This window comes from Lissotriton helveticus, chromosome 5_1, assembly GCF_964261635.1.
Source record: "Lissotriton helveticus chromosome 5_1, aLisHel1.1, whole genome shotgun sequence".
Taxonomy (NCBI): Eukaryota; Metazoa; Chordata; class Amphibia; order Caudata; family Salamandridae; genus Lissotriton; species Lissotriton helveticus.
In genome coordinates this window covers 1,100,304,652-1,100,330,646 of record NC_136065.1, presented here as the reverse complement: position 1 = coordinate 1,100,330,646, position 25,995 = coordinate 1,100,304,652, and the positions used below count along the sequence as shown (strand labels likewise).

The 25,995-nt window shown below is 46.6% G+C and overlaps 1 pseudogene; it reads right to left on the bottom strand.

Annotated features, from left to right (window-relative positions):
- Positions 1-1,299: 1,299 nt before the first annotated feature.
- LOC144752595 (glutathione S-transferase omega-1-like) overlaps positions 1,300-25,995 on the bottom strand; it is a 149,691-nt pseudogene continuing 124,995 nt past the window's right edge.

Below are 25,995 nucleotides of genomic sequence, written 5' to 3'. Positions count from 1 at the left end.
TGCACCTACCTTAATGATGTTTTGTGCTCTATATATAGGCATTGATATTTTAGTCCCACACTAGTATTTCCTCAAATTTTTGACCTACAAACTCTTGCAAACCTAAACCCAAAGGAACCAACGTATATATGGAAATATTTCTGTGACAAAGTTTGTATAACTTTCTTCAATAAGTTAATTTTGTGATTAGTGGTATTTTCAATAAATTCCAACATTTCTTGATTCATCCATTCAAGTTTTTCGTATCTATGGCTATTCGGATAATGTCTTTCAAACATATCTCATTTTCTACTACCTCAGAAGGTATCACTCTTTCTTGAGGATGTTAATTAATATTGTAAAATAACAGTGGCTGAAGTTGTAAGCATAGTTGCTTACGATTATGTCTGTCGGGAATGATTATTGGTTTGTTGCACACAATCAGATCCACTGGGGTTCCATTTTCATGAAAGCTCCTGTAGAGTTATTCATTTTACTTTAAATTCAGAAACCTTATGGCGTCATCCAGTATGTCTGTCATCCTCTTCAGCTCATAATTTTCAATACAGATGGTGCAAAGAGCATTCACTGATCAAGGTCACCTATAATCACTCTTAGAGATTGGTGTACAGTAGTGTGGGCCTGTTGGAATAAGGGCATCAGACTGCCCGCCCTATTCACAGCCCTTTATAAGGCGAACAGTCTGACATGCATGATGAGGATTCAAGAACTAGTGAGTTGACTGCTCGCCCTCACTACCTGAAGGTCAAGTGAAGAGAGAGTACACTTGACCCAGTTTGCACAGCCATAGTAGGAAACCAGTGGCAAACAACCTCATCTACCATGGTTGTGGCCAAGTAACATCCGTATGCTGTATGTCCCCGAATGGGGTATGCACGGCACAATAGCCCTCAGAACCTCAGTTATGGGCTGCGGGTAGACACACATTTTGAAAATGGCTGATTGCTTCAAAGCCTTTATTCTCAATGAATATGCTTTCTTCTTGCTGAATGACATGTTAGAGCTTCCGCCTGTTGAGGAATCAAGATTATCTTCACTTTTCCCATTAGTTATTGCTGTTCCCTCATCCTACTACACCTTTTAAGGAATCAATATTATCTTCACTTTTCCTATTAGTTATTGCTGTTCTCTCATCCTACTGATTGCTAGTTGTTGATTATGCGTAGGTTTTCTGCCTGATTGTTGAAGTTCACTGAAGTTCATTGTTAACATGTTGCTGAATTCCCACATTTAATATTGAACTTCATGGAGTTTTGTCATTTCTCGTTTTACATCTCACTATCCTTTTGTCTCATACTGTCAATTTAAGGATGTCTTGTCCAAGGTGTCAGAACCATTTGTGCATCTCATACTGTCTTCCATTAAGTCTTGATTTTTCTCGGAGCAGTTTAGGAAATCTTCATTACTGGTATCTCTGAAGGTGTATGGCAACAGGAAGTTTGGTCTCTGGTTGAAATCATTTTGCTGCAATTATGCAGTTTTAGGAAAGTAAGATGACTATTAGAGCTGTCAGTGAAAATAAGTCTAACTGGATACCTCATATGCCTATGTATTTTACCCATTAAGAATAAGTTCTTTGCTGCCTGTTTACATTGCAGAAATGGCAGCCGCAACATTGATTACCTAAAAGTAAAATACTTTTCTAAATGACATATTTAAGCATACACCCAACACTAACCAGTTTATTCCCTCGTATCAAGTTTGACCACAACCTGCTGGTCAACACAAGCACCAAATCCCCCGATATAACACTGGACCTTTGATAGAGCACTCCTCTACAATGAAGAATATATCGAACATATGAGGAACTGGATCCCTAGGTTGATAGCGGAGAATAGGGGAAGCACGAGGTTGGATGTGGTTTGAGATGCCCAAAAACAGGAGTGAGGGGGGAAACATCAAGCTATGGTTGGACATCCCAGAGGAAGGAAAAACAGCATGTGCAGGAGTTGTATAGGACGTTACTAGAAGCAGAAACACAGCTGGTGGGGTTAATCACAAATAGGGGAGACATTGATCAGGCACAAACAAGAGTGGCTTTAATAAAGTCGACAATATTTGATATCTCGGCGAAAAAAGCTGCAGGGAAATATATATGGCCTGGCGTACTAAAATGTACGAATGTAACGAGAGAGTTGGACATCTTCTCGCGCTGTGCTCAAGACAGCGGGAAATTCAGGGGGAAATTGAGGATCCCCTGATTGGCTCCATTTCTGAACCTACGGATATACGGCTGCATTCCAACGATTTTAGCAGCAGCTATATACTGAAGAAACCAACCTTAGGGGGACAGAAATAGAGGATTATCTGGCGGGATTACCAGAGGAGAGTTTATCATTGGCAGAAAGGGAAGCGCTAGAGGCTCCTATCATGGAGGAAGAAGTAAGAGGTGTGATCCAGTTGATCCCGATAGGGAAGGCGGTAGAAACAGACTTCATTCCTGGGGAATTTTAAAGGAAGCATGCTCCCTCCCTACAAGAAATATTGAAGGAAGTTATTTTAGAGGCTCAAGCAGGTAAGGGGGGTACCTGACTCATGGAGATCGGCTAATATCGTCGTATTTTCCAAAAAGGGTAAGCTGGTAAAGGAGCTGGGTTCCTATCGCTCAATCACGCTAATAAATAGCATTGTAGAGGTGTATGCTAAAATTCTAGCCAAGCCACTTGCGAGGCTAATAAAGAAATTGGTTTCCCTGGTTCAACATGGGTTTGTCCCGGGTCACAGCACCATCGATCATTTTCAACGGGCTATTCCGCTCTTTGAGGCCACAGGGATTGCCGGAGGCCCTAAGGCACGAATTTTGCTGGATGGATGCAGAGAAAGCTTTCAATAGGGTCTCCTGGCCTTTTCTATAGGCAACTTTAGAGAGCAAAGGGCTAGGAAAGGGCTTTATCAATACCATGGCAATGATGTAAGCAACCCAGTGGCCAGAGTAGCGATAATGGAGGAGATGTCTGACCCAGTTTTGATCAGCCGGGGAACTCGACTGGGCTGTCCCTGCTCCCCCCTACTGTTTCTTTTATACATTGACCCGCTAATCAGAAAGATTGAAGGGAATAATAACATCTCAGCAATACACAGTAATCGGGGTGAGGGAACAGCATTTACAACGCAACTTTTACAACGCAGTACCTTTACCACGCAACTTTTACAACACAAGTTGTTACAACGACCTGCGCTGGGGGGCGCTCTAGGATAGGGAATAGTTAATTTACTATCCAAAACCTTCCCTACTATCCACGGGGACTGGAGTTGGAATAGTAAATTAAACTATTCACTATCCAGCACCCCCCAACGCAAGTTGTTGTAACGACTTGCGTTGTGAAAGTTGCGTGGTAAAGGCATGCGTTGTAAAAGCATGCGTGGTAATGACATACATCCAATGGGGGGATGCAAAGATTTTGGCTTATGCCGACGATCTAGAGATTATCACTTCTAACCTTGAGGGCGAGCTAGGGGAAATTGAAAAGGAAGTCGATGTCTTTGGGCATATCTCTGGCTACCAAAATTGTGATAAGTAATGGGCTACAGCTGATCGATCCGAGGGAAGTCCAGAAAGCGATGTATCTTGCGGTGGAAATTATGCCAGACATGACGAAAATTGTCGAAACAAATATGGGCCCCCTACTCCCAAAATAAAAAACAGATCATGCCTGGTTGGACAACCTGAAGCTTACATTGGTTGAGAGAAGCAATATCATTAAAATGTTATTTTTGCCCAAAGTTTTGTATTTTTTTAGGGCTATCCATTGATCATAGACAATTGGTGGTTTAAGACCTTAAACCAGCTGGCTTCTAGATTGCACTGGGCTAATTGTCGCCCTTGGAGAGCGTCAACATTTTTAACTCTCCCAAGGGATAGAGGTGGGTGTGCTGTCCCTAATTTCCAGCTATACCACTGGGCTTCGATACTACAGAGAATGACCATATTACTGAATGGGAAAACGGCACGTATAGAAGGGGCGGCTCCCGCCTCAATATATGAGCTGATACTGGGAAATGACGCTAGCGGGTGTCTCCTAGGCCACACTGAATTGAACTATTACAAAAGGGTTACGTTTAAGAGTTTGATATGTGCAATTAAGGTTTGGACTGCGGTTCGGAAAAACTTGGGCTGGGCCACCTGAATGCCTATATCCCCATGTACAATAATGAGTCACTCCCTGGTATTTTTAATGACGGACATATTAAATGCTGGTATGGAAAAGGAGTGAGGATGATTGGTGATGTTAGGGATGAGGCGGGGATAGTACCGTTCGATCTGATCAAGGATAGGACTAAGGTGGAGAACAGGCAATTTTTCAAAAATCTTTAGATAAAAGCTTTCTTGGTGAGAAAGACTGGGAGTAGCTGCGGCTTCGCCAGGGTGATACTGGTGGTGGAGGTGCTACTGAAAGGGGCTACGTTGCTTGGTCTGATATAAAAAATGTTAAATGAGACAATGCCGGATGATTTAATCAAGCATTAAGATCGCAGGCATGAACTCCTACAGGTGTGATCTGGAGAAGTCGAAGATTCGCTACACTTAGCCCAGACATCGTTCATAGCGGCCAACTTACAGCTGCAATGCTTTAAAACATGGTTTACCTGTACATTACTCCGGCTAAGATTGCTAAGTGGGGAAGATCGGCTGAGTCATTTTGCCCTCGTTGTGGCTGCCAAGCAGCTGATAGTGTGCATATGTTCACATATTACCCCAGCCTTGATACTTTTAAAAGATTGGTCTGCGCTATTCTGGAATGCAATTGGGGCATCAAATAGATACGTCACTGCAGCTGATTATGCTAGGGGTGGGCGATACTGCACTATCCAGACAGGCACAGGTATTCTTATACATTGCTATGACGGTATTTAGACTCTTCTTAGCCCCCCACTGGCTGGATTCAGTCCCGCCAACTAGTCAACAGTGAATGGGCAGATTCTTTGCAGTATATCGGCTGGAAGAAGCGGTATATGCACGGAGAGGGAACAGAGTACAGAAAAGAGGGATGGAAATGTGGGAGCCACTGAGAAGGTGGGTCCGCGAGGGGGAGGAGCAGGGAATTAATGAGACAGACGGTGTATAGGGCACGGTGGCATTCTCTGTACAACAAGAATGGATTGGAGGACCTCCCCCGAGAATAGGTGCAGTATCTTTCAAGAGGGTGTAATATTATTATTATAAATATATTATAAATTATAACTGTCTGACTAATGATATGAATATGCAATGAAGCTCTAATTGTAATTGTTGATAAAATGTAATTATATTATGGTTAATTCCACACTCTTATCAAAGGAAGAACTAGTTTATTTCTGTTGGTAACCTGGACCAACAACATTAACCAGTTTGAAGTTGTGGCAAGGAAGTCATCGAATTCTATTGACATCAATGCATTATTAGAGCATGTGTTGATCTTTTCAATTGCACTCAGTTTTCTAATATTTGTATTCAGCATTTAGTTGTATGTTATTTTGCCTTCTGGATTTGAGTAATCAATTCCATCTCAAGCCCCAGCCTCCTAGAAGGTGTAGGCAGTAGTGCAATGCCTTTTACATTTTCTACTGCGTGTAAGGTAACTTCTGATTGTCTTGATAAATGCTTAGTGGGGTAAAACATGTGGATATGCTGATCATTTTCTATTGTGTATGATGTACACTTCTATGTGCACTAAAGCTTTGAACAGTAGGGTGAGGTCTATATGACATTATCCTCCATTTTTAAAAAAAATATCTTTATTGGTTTTTGGTTACATTGTTCCTCACAATCTAACCTCTTTCCCACTTTGCAGTCTGCAGGATAACACAAATTAGTTAACATACAAAAACAGCATGTATATCTGAGGATTACAATCATACTGCATCTGTGCATAGGTTGTTGCTTCACATTACACTGGCCCAGGTATTACATGTCGCAACGTTCATTTCCTAAATACAGCATGATTCAGGCTATGCAACGGCATGTTCTCATGTTCAAATGTTACAGCATTCTTTCTAGTAAGCAGTTATAATTGCTAGTACCATGTTTCATCATTGTTGATTTCAAACAATATAATTATATACATCTTTAACGCCGTCAGAAGACGCTGTGGAAGTCTGTGTACAGTTGGTTAGAACCTCTTTGATAACACTCCACTATAGTAGGGAGGATATAGGATGGAGATACACCTATAAGACATTTACTTTCCAATAATCGTTTTCTAACAATCTATTGAAACAGAGAAATGAAAATAAAAGAAAAAAGAAAAGAAAGGTGCTGTCAGTGAATGAGAATCATAATATTCTTCTCTGGGTTGCGTGTAGGGCTGTGCGGTACCGTCTCCACTGTGGGGGAGTGTATAAGAACAAGGCTCTAGGTTGTGAAGATGTCTGGGAGGCAGTGGAGCATCAGTGAGCGGCCTGCTAGACAAGGGGGGTATGTGATCCGCTACCCCCGAGGACCGCTATGATACAGCCCCCGGCAGGCGGTAAGTCTTTCCCGCCAATGACACTTCTCCCAGGAACTATGGCTGAGGACATGTATATTATGTATTAACCTGATGCGTGTCCCCCGCGCCGTCAGTGTTAGTACCACTAAGCATGGAAAGTATATTATCCCAGTATTGAGCAATGGGGAATTTACGTAGCCCTGCCATTTCTTCCCTATGCAATGCTGTGCTCTCCACTTGGGCCCAGTTCACGAGAGATCGTTTCCAACTGATCAGCGCTGGAGGGTCGGAATGTTTCCATCTCTTTGTTAGCAGGCGCTTTGCAACTATCAGCCCCATATCCTTAAATCGTGACGTTACTTTGTTTTTCTTGGTTCTCACATAAATCCCCAGTATACAAACCTCCCAGGTCAGCGGCAAGGCTGTGTCTGTGTAGATCGCTAGGGATGTGGTGACCTCGCGCCAATAGTCTTGGAGGAGGTCGCAACACTACAACATATGCAGAAGATCGGCATCCGACTGCCCGCAGCATGGGCACACAGAGGTGGTAATGTTAAAATATCTGTTAATTTTATCTGGAGAGAGATACGCCCAATGTAGGATGTAGGTTTGTATTAACTTGAATATGGAATTTCTCGGTATATTTCTGGGGCTAGCCAAGATATTTTCCCACTCCTTTTCGGCCCAGGGTCGACCGTGGTCGGTCTCCCAATGGGTACGGAGAAATGTCATCGGCTTCAACGTGTGTGTTAGTCGGGCTGTCACCAGCCAATGTACTATGTGCGACCCCACCCCCATGACATACAGATACTGAATTAATAAATGCATTGGGGGATCTGTTGTTATATCTACCCAAAGAGTCGACAGGGCTCTCACTAAGGAGGCGTGTAATAAGAATTGTCCTACAGGTAAGTCTGTGTCATCCGATAGTGCCTCGAACGGCAATAGAGCTAAATCTCTGTAAAGGTCTTCTAATGTGTCGACGCCTGCCGCGCACCAGTAGTGTGACACGACTCATAACATTTAGCGGGAGTGTTTTCCAAAATTGCACTTGGGCTCGCACTGCTGCGATCGCCCTCATCAAGTTACCGTCCAGCAAATCCTCAGGCGACGGATAAATAAATAACCCTAAATATCAGTAGGAGGTAGGGTTCCACGGAAGGCGCGAACCATTGATGACCACATCCGACTCTACCATGCGCGCGTCAAAGGGGTACACTCCAGATTTAGCCCAGTTTACCCGGAGGCTTGACATTGCCTCAAAGGTCCTCAATACGTCTTCTATGGACTCAGGGAGGGCGGCAATATCGAGAACATATAACAATAAATCATCGGCATACAGGGACACCACATGTGTCCCATCCCCAAGCGGGATGCCCCAATTCACCCCAGTGCTACGAAGCAGTATCGCCAGTGGTTCCATAGCCAGGGCAAATAGCAGTGGGGACATCGGGCAACCCTGGCGCGTACCTCGCCTCACTCTAACAGGGCCTGATAAGAGCCTGCCAGTACGGACCCGGACGGTAGGGTGCTGATACAGCAATTGGATCATACTGAGATAATGGTCTCAAAGTTGGTATGTATCTAGCACTGCCGCCAGGTAGGGCCACTCCAATGAATCAAAGGCCTTTTCCAGATCAAGCACCAGGCAACCAGTGGCCATCTATGCAGTGCATAGTGCTGTACCCGAAAAAACCGACGGAGGTTCAGTGAGGTGTTCCTGGTCAGAACGAAACCATTCTGATCTGGATGTACCAACGTTTTCACCAATGGTGATAGCCGTCTAGCTAGCAGTGACGCAAAGATTTTATAATCGGTGTTAAGTAGCGCCAGCGGCCGATGGGATCCTAGGGATTCAGGGTTTTTGTCAGGTTTCAGGAGAGAGACCAATAATGCCTCATTCTGCATGTCCGCAAGAGTAGACAAATCGAGGGCAGCCCCGTATATTCTCAGCAGTTGCAGCACTAGGATATGCGTATATGCTTTATAAAATTCGGCTGATAAGCCGTCTGGGCCCGGTGACTTCCCATTAGACAATGAGAATATGCTCTCTTGTATTTCTTCCTCAGAGAGTAGAGCATTCAGGTCTACTATCTGCGCCGGTGCGGGGTGTGGCAACACTATCTGTTCCAGATAAGATTGCCACTCCAAGGGTGTGGCTCGTGTCCGAGATCTGTAGAGGCCCTGATAATGAGTCAAAAACGTGACGTGAATATCACGATGTGAATATGCTATGCTTTCCAACGCTGTTTGCACAGACGTTATAGGAGACAGCAAATCTTCTTGACGGACAGGCCCCGTTAACAATTTTCCCACTTTATCCCCAATATGATGTACTCGGGTGGAATGTGCCGCATAATTGAGGCACTTTAACCTCTCTAGTAATTGCGCATGCTTCGCCTTCCAATGGTCCAACTGTCCCTGGGTCCCGGCTATGTCCTCTTTTTCACGCTCTGCCAGTTGGTTCTCTAATGCAGTAAGGTCTTTCTCCAACTGTACTCTGAAGCCCGCCTGCGTGCCCAAGCAATGAGCCCTGACCACTACCTTGAGGGCATCCCACTCCACTAACCGCGACGAGGCGGTGCCCGTGTTGTCGTCAAAATATTGATCCACATTTGCGGCCAGAGAATCCCAGAATGGCGCATCCAGTAGTACATCCGGCTGTAACCACCACATGGGAATGGGTGGTGCCTCGTCTTCCCGACCAATCTCAACTATATGAGGATTATGGTCTCAGTGTGTCCGCCCCATATAAGATGTTCTTAAAATGCCCGGTAAAAGATGAGTGGATACCATAAATCGGTCGAGACGCACATGAAGTCTGTGTGCCCCCGAGTAATACGAATATACCTTGTCGTGCGGGTTATGGTGCCGCCATGCATCTGACAGGCGCCAAAGTGCCACCCAATGATTTAATACCCTTGCAGCGGCGTGTGTGGACTTGCCTGGTAGAGGAGGGAAAGACCTATCTAGCGATGTGTCGAGTACACTATTGTAATCACCCCCCAGAATCCATGGGGTGTCATGCCATCCTATTAATTTAAGGGAGATCACATCTAGGAAGCCAGCTTGCTCTGTGTTGGGCGCATAGAGCGAAGCCAATATTATTTGCCTCCCATCTAAAACACCCTTAACTATGACATATCTGCCTTCTGTGTCAATACGGGAGTCTAGTACCCGAAAAGGGGTTCCGGGCCTTACCCATACCAACTCCCCTCGCGCAAATGCCGAGTAACCAGTTGCATACAGTTGGCCCCTCCAGCGCCTACGCAGCCTTAGCAGTTCTGACTTGTGTAAGTGTGTTTCCTGTAGTAGTGCTATCTGGAGGCGGTGGCGAGGTATCGGCGGGACAGAGTATGAATCCTCCTAACATTCCAGATCCTTATCGTGATGGGCGCCATGTCATCAGTAGGTTAGTCGCATACGTAATCTTGCCAGCCCCAGTCATGGAAGGGGAGAGTGAGATGAACAACCTGCCAGTCCCAAAAAACAGTCCTATACACTTGATCTCAATACTTCCATCACAACCCAGCTGTCGTAGTATGTCCTGACAATTCAAAAGAAACACATTAAAATCAACAATGAATAATGAAATAAACATTCCATGCAAGCCATCGTACTTATGACATTTGCACAAAAGAAAAAAATAGAATACCAAAAGGGCGATGATGCAACAGGCAATCGTCCAAACCATGTGGGAAAGCAGCAAACTGCCTAAGTCAGTGGGGGTGCACTGTGCCCAATTATCTGAATGTGACAAGGCAGGAAAAGAGACACCTCTGGGCTTCCCCGTCTCCGACCAGTCATGGAAGTTGTTGCCCTAAAGCTATCAACTAACAGAAAATCCACAGTGAGGGGGTGCCCAGCCCTACCCAAGGATAAGTCTCTACTAAGACTGTCTATAAAGAATTGAATGAATAGTCTCGGGAGGTCTATATGATATGCATGAAATGTCCTTGCCTTAAATCACAAAAATATCAGGATAACACTTAACAATTACGATAATGAGCAAGGTTCAATATAAACGTTTCATGTCTAATAATGCATTACATTACACGGCATACAAATATATATTTGCGTGCATGGGTTTGATACACATACGAGTCCAAACAGCTGGAGGCGGTAGTGTTCATCAGACAATGTTATCAGCCGTCTGCCGAGTGACATCCGGCAACTCGTATGAGTCCTGCATGGCGAGAGGATCTTCCGATAAGTCATCAGTTTCTGCTTTGCTGACTCGATCTTGCAAACTGGTGACAGACACATTGTCTTCCGTCTGCGTTCCGCTGATGTTTGCTAATGCCTGTAGTGCGCCCTGTTGACCCTGTAGTACCTGTTCCAAATTCGGGCTTATCTTCTGCGAGGGCGCTGAGTTTCTCTGCCTCCTCCCCTTGGGGAGGTGGCGGCGAGGTACCTCGCCTGCTGTCCCATCGCATTCCTGATTGGTCGCAGACATTGTTTCCGATGGAGAGTATCTGTCAAGCCAATCCGCAGCCTCTTCGGAAGTGGAGTAAAAATGTGTTCTCCCATTCGCCACTACTCTTAGACACGCTGGAAATAATAAAGAATATTTCAAATCGTGGAAGGTGTAGTCCGGGAAAAACATCACTTTATGATTCTCTACTTGGACGTCGTCTAGTTTCCTAGTCTCCTGCAAGATTGTGTCTCTATCCCTATAGTTCAACAGCCGGATCAGTAGAAGTCTGGGGGTTACTTCATACGCGGATGACACTCAGCTTGTGCTGGCCATCAACGGGAATGGAGACAAGGTAGCGGAAAATTTCCAAGAGGGCATGCGGGCGATCGGTGAGTGGATGGCCTCTAACTGCCTAAAGTTAAATGCTGAAAAAACGGAGGTTGTCATATTTGGACATCTCTCCCCCGGATGGTCAAACACCTGGTGGCCCCCTACGCACGGAACACCACCTACACCAGCCATCGCCGTCAGAAATCTGGGGGTGATTTTTGACGATAAACTAAATTTCATGGCCCACTCAAATAAAATTGCAGCAACAGCCCATTATAAACTCAGGCTGATCAAGAAAATCATGCCATTTCTACCAACCTCAGCAGGTAAGACGCTGGTAAGCGCCCTCGTGTTGTCATCGCTTGACTATTGTAACGGCTTATTCACCAACGCCCAAGCAAGAGTGACCAACAAAATGCAGACCATCCAGAATGCTGCAGCCCGTCTCCTGTCTGGAATCCCAAAGTTCTCACCAATCTCTGATACTATAAGGGACCTGCATTGGCTCAAGATTCGTAACAGGATCAAGTTTAAAGCGCTGTGCATACTCTATAAAGCATTGCACAACTGTGGTCCACATTTCCTGAAATCCCAACTCAGATACCAGTCCTCCATAAGATCGCTCCGATCTAACAACCTTAAATTCCTACAAATACCACGAACAAAAACTGTCAACTGGGGCGATAGACGCTTCCTAGTGGCAGCTCCCAGATTGTGGAACTCCCTGCCAGCTTCCATCAAAGACAGCCCATCCCTGATGCATTTCCGCAGAAAGATAAAGACCTGGCTGTTTGATCAAGAATAGTTACCAGCCTAACCTTGGGAACACATCCACTGTTTCTAGCGCCGAGACGCCTACGGGCAATTGTACGCGCTGTACAAATCTCAAAAGTAAATAAATAAATAAATAGATCCTCTCGGCAAAAGACGAGCTGGCAGGAGGTCACGCAGCCTCGATTCCACGTATGCAACTGGGTTCCTCCCTTCGGTTCCTTCCGGCAATCCCACTACTCGCACGTTATTGCGGCGGGCCCGCCCTTCTGCGTCTTCTGCCCTGTCTTCGAGGAAATCCACTCTATTGAGGATTTGTTGGATATGCTTTTCTGCTTCTGCCACACGGGCGCCATCTCTGTCACCGAGACTTCGAGCGCCTCCGTATGGTCCGTCAACTTGCGATGATCGGCATGTAGCAGCGTCAGATCTATGATCGCCTTGTCGATTTTACTCTCCAGGGTTGTGCGGGTGTGGTTCAGGGTTTCCCCCAGTTTCTACACTGCGGCCAGGACGGCATCTAGCTTACAGGACATATTGACTTGAGATTCTGTTCCCGCCATCTTTCCCGTTTGGGCTCGCGTTTGCGGCGGTGGGGCCGATGCATCAGGCACGTTTGTGGTGAGTCGTCTGCCCCGCGACATCTCAGGGTGACGTCACTCTGGACCAGGTACCTCCCCGTCTGATATCCAGTTCGTTAAATGTTTCAGAGAGCGGTTCTCTCACCACTGCACGAAGATCCCTCCCGAAGAAGACACGTGTGAAAGCCACTCCAGGGATCCTAAATCCATAGCATCTCTCTGCAGCCAGATAGAAACGAGAAGTCAGTTCTTCGACAGGACCAGAGCGCAGGGATGGCGTCCTTACTAACAGCAGGTTCTATTTCAGGACTATACAGCTGAGACCAGACTTTGAGGGCTCCTCCAGATCCAGGATAGGCACAGGTCCATCTAGCAGGCAGATGTGGGAGGGTTACTCTTTTGTAGCTGTCCCAGTGGCCCCATGGGCTTCTCCAGGTATGCAGCCAGTTCAGGGTCTCCTCGCCATCACAAGCACCGACTTCACCGTCTCCTTAAAGCACAGTCACTGGAAGTTCTAATGCAGGTCTGCCAGATAATCCCATTGGCCCCCAGAGCACCAGGGCTGCTCAGTTGCTGTGGACTTAAACCAGGTACATATCCCTGGTTTGAGTGCTCTGCATGTGGGGCCCAGACCAGCAGTGGCTCCAATCTGCTGTCCTCATCCAGTCGGTACAAAAGGGGGTGGTAATGGACGGAGCATCTGAACCAATCAAACACTCACGGCCAGTCAAAAGATCTGGGTTTAATCCATCACCGTTCTTTAGCCCACTCTGCCACCCCAGTTCAGACATGGCTATATGCAAATCAGTCTGACCCTGTGCCTCATGGGAACAGTCCAGCCCGAACTGCCAAGCCATGCCTTCCCTGGACCGGAAACAAGCTTCCGAGGACCGGTTTCTGGCATTACAGCCGTCTTCAGCCCGGCTTGCTTGAATCCAGTGGCAAAGTGAGCAAGGGACTCACATCTGAGCATACCCTGCCACACTTGTGGCGGACAAAAGCGGTACAAAAGGGGGTGGTAATGGACGGAGCATCTGAACCAATCAAACACTCACACCCAGTCAAAAGATCTGGGTTTAATCCATCACCGTTCTTTTGCCCACTCTGCCACCCCAGTTCAGACATGGCTATATGCAAATCAGTCTGACCCTGTGCCTCATGGGAACAGTCCAGCCCGAATTGCCAAGCCATGCCTTCCCTGGACCGGAAACTAGCTTCCGAGGACCGGTTTCTGGCATTACAGCCGCCTTCAGCCCGGCTTGCTTGAATCCAGTGGCAAAGTGAGCAAGGGACTCACGTCTGAGCATACCCTGCCAAACTTATGGCGGCCAAAAGCGGTACAAAAGGGGATGGTAATGGACGGAGCATCTGAACCAATCAAACACTCACACCCAGTCAAAAGATCTGGGTTTAATCCATCACCGTTCTTTAGCCCACTCTGCCACCCCAGTTCAGACATGGCTATATGCAAATCATTCTGACCCTGTGCCTCATGGGAACAGTCCAGCCCGAACTGCCAAGCCATGCCTTCCCTGGACCGGAAACAAGCTTCCGAGGACCGGTTTCTGGCATTACAGCCGTCTTCAGCCCGGCTTGCTTGAATCCAGTGGCAAAGTGAGCAAGGGACTCCGTCCATCACCACCCCCTTTTGTACCGCTTTTGGCCGCCATAAGTGTGGCAGGGTATGCTCAGATGTGAGTCCCTTGCTCACTTTGCCACTGGATTCAAGCAAGCCGGGCTGAAGACGGCTGGAATGCCAGAAACCGGTCCTCGGAAGCTTGTTTCCGGTCCAGGGAAGACATGGCTTGGCAGTTCGGGCTGGACTGTTCCCATGAGGCACAGGGTCAGACTGATTTGCATATAGCCATGTCTGAACTGGGGTGGCAGAGTGGGCTAAAGAACGGTGATGGATTAAACCCAGATCTTTTGACTGGGTGTGAGTGTTTGATTGATTCAGATGCTCCGTCCATCACCACCCCCTTTTGTACCGTCCTCATCCAGTCAGCAGCCCAACCAGGGACACACTGGAATCACCCGTCAGTGTCCCTGTCATGTTTATAGGAGGTGCGGGATCTCTGCACTATATATATAGATTGCTGGCACTGTGTGTGTGAATCGCGTCTCCCCCTGCAGCCTGGTCTCACAGCCACCACCCCCAACAGGGCCGTCAGCTCTCGTTCATTACTCTCCTCTCCCACACTCCCAACATCCACAGCAGGAGTCCGGAGCAGTCGCCGCAGGGCACCGGGCAGGGACGCACTCCGTCAGTACTGGGTGACCCAACCGCACCTCCCGTATGCAGATCCGCTGACACAAGCCGCCTGTGTGCTCCAACAGTGTGCAGGACACAGCTGAGTAGCTATGCTGTCTCGGGGCTCCCGCGGTGCAGCTCAGTCGCCCGCAGCTCAACGATGGCCCTACTCAAGGTGAGCACCTCACACACTCACCATATCGCCGGAGGGCTTCAATTACCAGCAGTGTCTTCCCCGCAATTCCGCTGTGACACAGTAGACGGGCCCTATGGGCGGAGCCAAGCCCGGGCTTTCCTGCACCTCTTCCTCTGCCCACAGCTGCCCCGATCTGCCTGCCACACAGTCGAGGGCCCCAGCTCACCGCTCCTTCACCGAGTCAGGCAAGGCATGCCTCGGGGCTACAAAGGGTGCTCCGGAGCTTTGTCACCAAGCTCCATGTGTCCCGGATACTTGAACACGGAGATATGTGGTCAGAACGGGGAGCCCCTGACGGAGCTCTACCCCACTACGTCCGCTGCCCTTGCAGGCCAAGCCACGCCCCCATGACAATATCCTCCATTTCCATATACTCCTTGGTGGCCATCAATTAGCACAAAAATGTACGATCCCAAAAAATGATTGGGATTAACCCAAGCCCTTCTACCCAAACATGGATTTAAACATCTAGCAATGAAATTAGTAATATAAATAGCAATAAAGTAAGACATTTACTGCCTATTTCTTCCTGATGTATATTAATAAAGATAGTTGGGATCCAATTAACTAATGATATTCTGGAGGGGGTTTCAAACCAAACAAAATCGCTTGAATGTGATGATACCGTATGTGTGATGTAACCACTGTAGGAGAAAACAAGATAGTACAGGATAGACCTTGGTAAACATGGTCTCTGGGAGTCCCTATTGTTTTGATGAATTTTTATAAAACACTTGTGTAATTGTAGGACAGAGCCAGCCTTTATATGACAAACCTCAAGTGATGCCAATACTGATAATTGGTTACATAACAGGATATTACCTCTATTATTGGAATCCAATATCCGTGTCTTCATTAAACAATGATTTGTTCCTGCAAATATTAATTTTTCCTTGTGTCTACATCATCTTTTATTAAAAAGAGACACTTTACAATACTGAAGTGATATAATGGAAATTTTAGGGTGTAACGGCAAACTACAGATACTTGTAACAGTAACAGATAGGTTTCAAGAGAACCACTTACAAAATTAGAACTGAATGAATCAACAAGCAATCTGTGAATGTTTGGTTTGGATATTTCCCTACCAAGGAACTCTTTTTGCTGGCCACATCAACTTCCATCATTCTAAATAAATACAAAGAAAACTGAGAATGAACAGATACATTTTGCAAGATCTCCAATCAGATTAATATAAGTTGTATGAATGTAGTATCTCTGGTTAATAATGTGCATTCCTCTGTTGTCAGGCATTAAAATTTCAAACATTTCAAAAGCACTCACTACTTTTTTTCAACGTCTATTGCAAATATGGCTTTATTTCACTTCTCAAAAGGTTATGAGATGTCAGTACTTGATTATGAAAAGGAATAGTAGAGAAAAATCCATTCAGTTTACAGGATCATACACACAACAGGGTATTTCAGGATTTCTTGGTTCTAACACACAATATCTGCCGAGCACCACCACCAACTGTTAGATGGAATAGCGACTTTCAACCGAGCACCATCGTGATTAAAGTGAAAATATGCAACATCCAATGGAAGAACATGGATAAATGTAAGAGGCTTAATCATAGCAGTGATCTCTCTAAAGACCATAGTCAAACACGGTATGCACCTGTTACAACGCATTCGTTACTCCGCACTACCATTACAACGCGACGTTTATAACGCATACCATTACAACGCATTGCGCTGGGGGGCGCTATAGGATAGGGAATGGTATAATTTACTATCCAACACCTTCCCTAGGGTCCACGGGGACTGGAGTTAGAATAGTAAATTATACTTACCACTATCCAGCACCCCAAAGCGCTATGCGTTGTAATGGTATGCGTTGTAATGGTCGCGTTGTAATGGTAGGTAGTTGTAACGGTATGCGGAGTAACGTCATACATCCGTCAAACACATCAGGAGTCTCATCAGAAGCCAATAGTGCAAAGAAACCTTTCGAGGTTTCTGCACCTAAGGAGGTCGCCTTCACAGCTGGATCCTGCTTCATCAATTCAATCCAGGAATTGATCTTTGGGCACTCTTCAGACCACTGTGAAGACACGTAAAAAGAAAGAGTTTAAAGGGGGCAGAAAGTGTACAGGTGAAAAGTGCACATGCAAAATCAATGGTTACAAACATGCTTTATAACCGTGCATTTTGCTGTTTTGGGGTGTCCGATGCGTTCACATTATTATGCAAATATTATAGGAAAATTATGTGAACATATGCAAAATTAGGAGATATATAGTTCCATCATTAAGCATTATATCTTAGCGTAAAAAGTGTTTGAGCGTCGATTTTGACACAAGGATGCATTCCATGCTACAAAATAGCATGAAAAACAAAATTACAGTGAACAACACCTGCTCATGTTAGGGTTGTTTGCCTTCCCCTGTATACTTTTGCATACTTACATTATGTGGCATAATTTCATCAATTTCACGTAACAAGCGTAACATCTAAATCCTCAAGTAATTTTGCCTGGACCTACATTTAATGAGAAGCACTGCCTACTGTGTCATGAGACCCATTTTTCTGATTACGCTTATTGCGATCACCTCCTCACAGTACATATTAATTATGTCTGCATCTTCCAAAAGGGTCACAGAACTCTAGGGGGTATATTCACAAGAACGCATGATAACTACCGCAAGAGTAGGGTAACGCAACTTTCAACATCGCAGCCTATCGCAAGAAAACAACTCTATGACAACGTGGAATTCAAAACACGGTGGTAGTATGCGATAGTGTGCCTAAACCGCAGCCAATGTCGGCGATACAACCACCTCGAAGGAGACAAAAAAACAAACCACAATACCAAAAAACCTGCGATGGGCCAAAGCGCGATGAGGAAATCAGCGATAAGCAGCGCCAGGTCTGCAACACACACCTGGCAGGCAGGAAAATCCCCATAAAAGTAGAAAAATCACCTAAACACAAACTGACCAACACCCAAGTACCATGGAGGCAGCCGGAGCAGCGGACGAGCACAACCCCACAAGCACCCCGGATGACCATCCCGGGACCTCGGGGACAGGGAAGGGCAAGGACAAGAAGAGGAATACGAAGTCCAGTCCGCAGGCAAACAAGATCATAGTCACAGAGGTGATGGAACACCATCAACAACTGTTCGTCACCTCCAACATGTCATTGGGCACCAAAATGGGATATGGCCGGACATTGTGGACAAGGTGAATGCCGTCAGTGAGCATAAGAGGACAATTGATGAGGTCAAGAGGCAATGGAATGACATCAATCGGCGGACCATGGAGAAACTCTCCGCCAACCAGATGGCAGCAACGCAGACTGGAGGTGGGGGCCCAGTGCCACAGCTCGAGCTGGATGACATGGAGGAGCTGGTGCCGACAGTCATCAGTGTGGAGACTGTGGCCGGTGTTGGGGGAGCGGACACTGCTCGACACGAAACAAAACAACCACAACAGGGTGAGTGATCACCAGGTACTGGGAGGACGGGTGGAGAAGGGTACAATGGCACACATGCACAATCAAGCAGAGCACAGTGCACACCCACAATGACTCTGGGTCCTCGCCCACATCCACAGACTGTCACAATGTACAATCCCATGCTGTCTGAATGTCAGCATGTACCATGCGGCTGCATACATGTGGACACATTGTAATACACCATCTCCACTCCACATCGCAGGGGCACCGTCAACAGATACTGCAGAGCAGTCCCAGCCACTCTTCACTGATGATGAGGAGGACAACACAAGCATCGACACCCAAACCATCCAGGACATCATTGACCTCATCCGCTACACACCTCCAGGATCAGGGCAGACCAGCTACATGGAGGGGACCCCACCCACTACCCAAAGCACCCAGCAGGAGGCACCCACAGCCCTGGCAGTCCCCCAAGACCCCCAGGAACAACACATGGCCTTCCAACGCAAAGTGCTGGAGTGCCAGAGGGAGACCGCAGAGCAGGTGTGGTTGGGCTTCGGCATCATGGCAACCAAACTTGAAGCCATCCTTGGGTGTGTAGGCCCAATCCATGGTCTCCAACGAGCCCTGACTGACATCCCTGGAGTCATGAAGCAGAGAGAAGAACACCATCCCGCTCAAAGTGGCTCCAGCGATACCAGCCGTGAGCTGGCACACATGCAGAGGATGATGGCGGCCATGGTGCGGACAGAGGCGGAAAGGATGGCAGCCACTGCTGCACATCATCGGAATGTAGCTGGGATCTAGCAAGCCCTGCAGATCCTCATCATAGCATTGCTGCCCCAAGGCGTGGTAATGATGAATGCTGCTGCCCCCACACCATCCACATCCACGCCCACTTGTGTGTCTCTGCCTCCCAGTGTGGCAGGTCTAACCACTCCGGCACCTGATGTGTCAGTGGCACAGAGTGAGGCCGACAATCCACCTCCAGCCCCTGATGTGTCAGTGGCACACAGTGCTGAGGCCAGAACAACAACACGCACAGGTGGGGCAGAGCACACATCCGAGGATGAGGATGTTGATGTGCATGTGATCAGAAGGACTCAGTGGCATTCATTTCAGCCACCTGGCCTGTTTCAGCTTGGTCCCGCACATGGCCTCATGACCTTCCACTGACTCCCGATTCACTCAGATGCACTCACCTTGGACAGCCACATGGACTGCCCCATCCTGTTTGATGACCAATGACATGGCGACCAGACTGCGGACTGTACCCTTCCTCTTCCACATGACTTGTCATCCCCGGATGGACTATGGCTGGCCCTCCATGGGCCTATATTGTGGAGTGTGCTCGGCATTGCCCTGTACCGCTCCAGCTGCACAACTGCACTGGATGTGCAATAAACATCCAGTGACGCACTGCTGTGTCATGTCTTTCATCATTCATGTATGTATGTGTGGATGAATGTAGGGACAGTGATTTCCCTAGCATCAATGATGCTCATCCTGTGGGATGCCAGTCAGAGGGTGCTACTTAGCAATTTGTGTAACGGGTCCCGTGGACACCACAACAGGGATACATGCATCAGCCACTTCCTTTTCCGAACATGGACTGAACCACACCCAGTGCCCACGAGTCATTTCTGCGAGCCCTAATCTGTTCCGGCGTACGGCAGGCCAGACCACTCAGCTAATGCTCCGAGGGGGTGGCCTCATTGCAACCAGTCTCAGGCATACTTGCAGGTGGGGTGCAGGTCACTGGTCTAGTTGTCAGCATGCCACAGCCACTCCCTGATGGCAGGTTTGCACCCACACCACACCCATCCGGCACAGGCGTCACAGGCCATGTGACCCCGCAAAAATATAAGGGGCTGACAACGTCACATACCCCTCTTCTGGTGGGGACTGGATGACGGACCCGAGGCCTTGAGGCTGGCATGGGCCTACCACCACGTGGTGCTGACTGCGGTTGAACAGGGTTTTTGGCACAAGCTGCATTGCGACCGGCACAGGCACCCCGCCACGGGATGCAGACAGGGGTTGAGAAGGGTTTGTGGCACACGCTGCATTGCGGCCAGCACAGGCACCCCACCACGGGATGCTAACTTGGGGTGAACAGGGTTTGTGGCACACGCTGCATTGCTGCTGGCACAGGCACCCCGCCATGGTACGGTGACTTTAGGTGCACTGGGTCATTGGCAGCTTAAGCTGCTGAGCGGATGTGCAGCCTGCGATGATGCTCCATCCCGGCGGTCCGGACGGCTCAGGATTTGTGTGCCTTGCTGGAACGCAGTGTAGGCCGAGCCAGTGGGCTGCGCGGGCCTACTGCCATGTGGCCTCGCTTCCAGGATCACAGAGTTAGTGGCACCCATTGGGCTGAGCGGGTTTGCAGTCTGCGATGGTGCCAGGTGTCCTGGTGTGTCCTCTGCCATGGAGTAATCAAGACCCAGCACCAGACATGAGACCTGGTGGCCTGTGCAGTGTGGCTGCATGGTGTGGAGGGTGCCATGTCCGTGGGCAACGGGCTTGTGGCATGCAGTGGCACGTGGTGGAACATTCTGTCTACACGCCGGAGGCAGAAGATGAGAAGTGAGTCCCGGTTGTGCATGGGCGGGCATTCTCCTATGTGCGGCGGGAGGGACTGGGGTGCCTCTGCCTGGGTGTGCATGTGTGGGTGATCTTGTCTTGTGGAAGTGTGTTTACTGTGCTGGTCATGTATCTGGTCTCTGTTTCAGATGACGGCTCTGACTCTGATGTGTGACCTGGTGTACTGCTATACTTACCGGCAAGTGGTAGGAGACACACCGGTGGCAGCAGGTGAGCAGTGTGGCCTGGGTGCGCCAGGGCGGCACTCTCTCTCTCCCCCTCTCTTCTTCACTCTCTCTCTCTCTCTACCCCTCTCTTCTTCTCTCTCTCTTTCCCCCTCTCTTCTTCTCTCTTTCTCTCCCCCTCTCTTCTTCTCTCTCTCTCTCCCATCTCTTCTTCTCTCTTTCTCTCCCCCTCTCTTCTTCTCTCTCTCTCTCACTCCCCCTCTCTTCTTCTCTCTCTCTCCCCCTCTCTTCTTCGCTCTCTCTCCTTCGCTCTCTCTCTGTCCTTTGATGTGCGCAGGACACACCTTCTCATCATGTTTTTTGTCTTGCAGGCTGTGACCTACGGATTTCGTTGAGGGGAGCCGCCATGTGTCTTCATTTCATTTTTGTGTTAATTTCAATAACGTTTCATTGTTTGCTTCAAAAGTGAATGTGTGATGCTCACTTCTGTGACGACACATGCATGTCACCTGTTGTGATTGTGCGACATCAGGCGGAATATTTCGTACATGTTTAGGTGGCATGTCTTTGGTCGGGGATGACAGGGAGGGGTGGTCCTGGGGCTGGTGTTGGTGGGTGTTGTGGCCCTCTTGGGTGTTTGTGCTGCATGTTCAGTTGCTCCATGGCATCTGTTTGTCTTCAGGTTTGGCTGTGGGCTGGGTTCCCTTTTGTGGTGCAGGCAGTGGGCCTACTTTACACCAGGTCAGAGCAGGTGTTAATTTCCTGGGGCTAACGCGCCTTTTCGCGTGTTTTGTGTTCTTATCGCAGATCTGGCTGGTCGTTGTGAATGTTGAGGTGTGATATTTTCGCGATTTTTGGCACGGGAACGCCTGCTCTGCATCTCATTACCGTAAGTTGAGGGGGTCCACTGTGGCGATGTTTTTTGAGGCCGCTATCACGGGTAAACTGGTGCTGTGGGCTGTTAGCACCAGCTTGTGAATGAGAAGGTACATTTATCACGACTTTGGCTGCGATAAAGTGCCATTAATGCAGCAATAGCTCCTTGTGAATATGCCCCTAGGTTTCTGTTTTCTCTGCTTTTGATCAAGATTTTTAGCTCCTACCCAACATGAAGCGGCAGATCCCTTCCAGTTCAGTGCAGCCACACAAGCTTTAAGGTGTCTAAGGCACTTTTGTCTAAGGCACTTGTGTATGTGATTTAAAAATCTTTAAGAAGCCACACCTTGAGCTGGTGTGTTACATTACAGGTAAGTAAACAGGAATAATCTACTTTTTAGGATTCCAACCATGGCAGAAATTCTCTTTCAAGAAGGGTGGCCTGCCACTCCGCAATAAGGGCATGATGTACAAAAGCTCTTTTTTCACTCAGAAAGGAAGATTCACAAAATCACAGGCTTTGTGACTGCAGAAATCTATATTGCCCTCTACAAAAGTAACCTCAGGAGTCGAAAAATATTTTCGATTTAAGAAGTAACTTTTATGGACATCGCACATTTTGAACTGCAGGGGTGTTAGAGGGGCATTCCCTCCTGTTTGTGAGTTGTAATCTACTGTATGACTAGTTTGAGATCTTCAGTGACTTTGCGGTTGTAAATTATTAGGTGTGGGAAAGCAATATCCTTGGGACAGCTGCACCTTTGGCAATTATGGCAAGCAACCCTGGGTAAGCAGAGATTATTGCATGTTTTCTCCATTTTAATTCCTTAGAAGTAAACATTTCTTTTGAAAGTAGCCATGCACTTCTAAGGGACAGGGCTGCTTTAAAATGCTTACTTAGAAGGAACACAATTGCAATGATCGAGTTGTGCTGTCTCTTTAATGTCTCCATCTCCGTATTCACCGGGTTTCACACGGGGCCGCAAAATGACACCTGCCTCATTATTATTCATCAGGCAGGAGGCTTTGCAACTTAGTGCAAATGTACATTTTGTGATGTGACTGATTAGTCGAGCTGTTGCATCACAAAATGAAGCAGTGATCAGAAATCAATGGGAGTACAATTATCAAAACGGGAAGTCCCATATCCTAAAGGTGCAACTGTCCCAAATGGCTGCAGAGCTTTTAAATATTAAGCTCTCTGAGAGCAATCGCATGTGACTCTTGTCAAACCTATGAGTTTTAGCATCATTAATTAAAGTAATCTTACCCCTGGCCACCAAAGAACTCTATTTGTTCAAACCAGGGCCACATCATGTAATCGATCATAGACACAAACTCTCCGCCAAAATAAGGAGCATTTTTGTTTTCAAGAATCTAATACACAAATAAACACAGAGAATATTAGTGTTGGAAAATAGCACAATTAAAACAAAAAGAAAACAACTATTTGCAAATACCATCAATAACGAGCCAACTTCCGGAATAAGATCAGCAGAAACATATTCAAACACAATCATAGAAAGACTGAAAATTAATATTTCCTGTATTTAATTCCTGTACTCACAAAACATCAGTATAAATGTGAAAGACAGAGGATCACTATAGATTAATTTTTTTAAAAACATACATATAAGCACGAGGCATCTAAATACTTAGGACAATGTATACCAAAGAATGAAAGACTAACCCGAAAGCACAATATTTCAACAAATTAAATAAAAAATCAATGTATTTAACTGAATGGTAAATAAAGGGCCCAATGGCCCCAGATATTAGCGTGAGACTCCCCTCTACTTACAATCCTTCCAACTTAACCCATGAGGTTGTGCTGTAAACTTCAGTTTGGGGTGAGGGCACACTAAGTTTGATCTTCTGAGACTCAGGAGGAGTAGCTTGTCACATTGTCCTCGTAGTATTATCGGGCAGTCAGCTCTGCCAGAAAAACTCTTACCTTCAGGTGATTATTTGTTCATGCATGAACCTCCACCTTGGTCAATAAAAGCATTAGACAAACACAGTTTTTAGAATTTTATAAAAAGAGGCTATTTGTTTTACACACTCTGAACATAAATAGTATGTATCAGAATTATGGAAATGATTACAGTAATCTCAACAGTTATTATACAAAATAAACTATATATTAGAAAAACCAAAAAGCATTTTACATCACACATCCCTAATACCTGCCATAAATGAGTCTTACCCCTACCTGTTGCTTATGTATCTATGTTCTCAGTCTCATGGTAATTGTATTGGCTGAAGAGTAAGTAATCTCCCTATCTTTTCTATGTCAACCCATGTAACCAACCCTGCATACTTCAGAAAGCTGTGGGGCCAGCGGTCGGATAATGGCACTCCTACATTTCTCTCAAGCAATGAATCTTTGTGTTTGCACTTCCCAATTTCCTAGCTCTTTTTATATCCCTTACTCCAATAAGTCTCTATGGAGAGGGAGGAAGAGAGTGTGCACCGAATCAGATGTGCACTTTAACGACCAAATAATGTACCTGCCAGAGAAAACAAAGTAATTTTACGCAATGTTTCATCCTTGCAGGATTGTTTCATGTGAAGCCGGATGGTCTTGAAGTGCTAATCACTCTGCAGACAGCAAACTGGAAGAACCTTCTCCATTGCTCCATTGCTACCAGTTATTTTTGTGAGTGAAGCTACTAAAATATTATGATAAACTTGCACTCTTTCAATTAACATCACCAGTCAGAATATTAGTTTTCTAGACTCTGAGCCAACATATATATGCACTAGTGCCTCTCATGTTTAGCATACAATTATCCCTGATTTGTATGTGACATGTATGCATTACCAGGTAAGTCCTGCAACATACATCAGTGCTCCCTTTTGTCAGTCTAGTCATGAAGTATTTAATCTCCCTTAAGGAAACATACACATACAATATAGGTTTGAAGAGAGACAGACTCTTCTTAGCTTAAAGAGAACAAAAACATCGCTATTAAGCCAATGAATAATGGTGTTGGGATGGTGGTCCAGGATACCATATTCAACATCAATGAAATACATTGAAAACAGTGAGAAATCCCCTCACAGAAACACAAGTTTGGATATTGGAACTGACCTCTAAAGCAAAGAAATTTGCATTTTACTTAAGAACAGGATCACGAGAATGCCTGTTCGCTATACTTTACGTAAGGTACGCAAAAACATCTTCAGTCATCCCCACAAACCAGATCTGTTGTGTTTCAGATCTACTCTTGAATAACTGAGTCGCTATGTCGACTTCTTTATTAAAGACTTTGGGCCAGATGTAGGTCGCCAATTACCGGTCGGTAACGGACGAAAATCGGTAAATTCGGCCGTTACCGACCGGTATCCATGAAATGAGATGTAGGAGCCCAAAATTTACCGATTCGGAAAAAACGAGTCGGTATAATTCCGACTCGGTAAATATGAGTCGGTATAATTCCGACTCGGTAAATATGAGTCGTATAATTACCGAGGCGGAATATACCGAATCCATATCTACCGAATTCTTATTTTCCGATTCGGTAAATAAGAAACGGTAAAAAATGGCCATGGAGATGTAGGAAAGCCCAAAAATACCGATTTAGCGGAAATTCGGTATTTATGAGTCGGTATTTACCATGGATTGAATGCAGGTGGTAACCAGGGGAGGTCCAAAAAAAGAGTCCCAAAATGCATCTGTGGAACCATAATGGCGGCTTTCTACGTCATAGCAAGGCGGCAAAGACTACAGGCAGCAGAAGAGAGAGAATGGCAAAGGGAGGAACAAGTGTACAGGCAGAGGATAACACTGTTCCAACTGACAGAGCCAGAAATACTCCAGAGGTACAGGCTACACCCCGACACCATCAAGGACTTGATCAGGGACCTACACCTACTCCTGGAGCACCCAACACCCAGGGCCCACGCCATCCCACCCCATGTCCAGGTGCTATGTAGCTTACACCTGCTGGCCTCTGGGAGCTACCAGAGTGTGCTAGCTGCAGTGGGT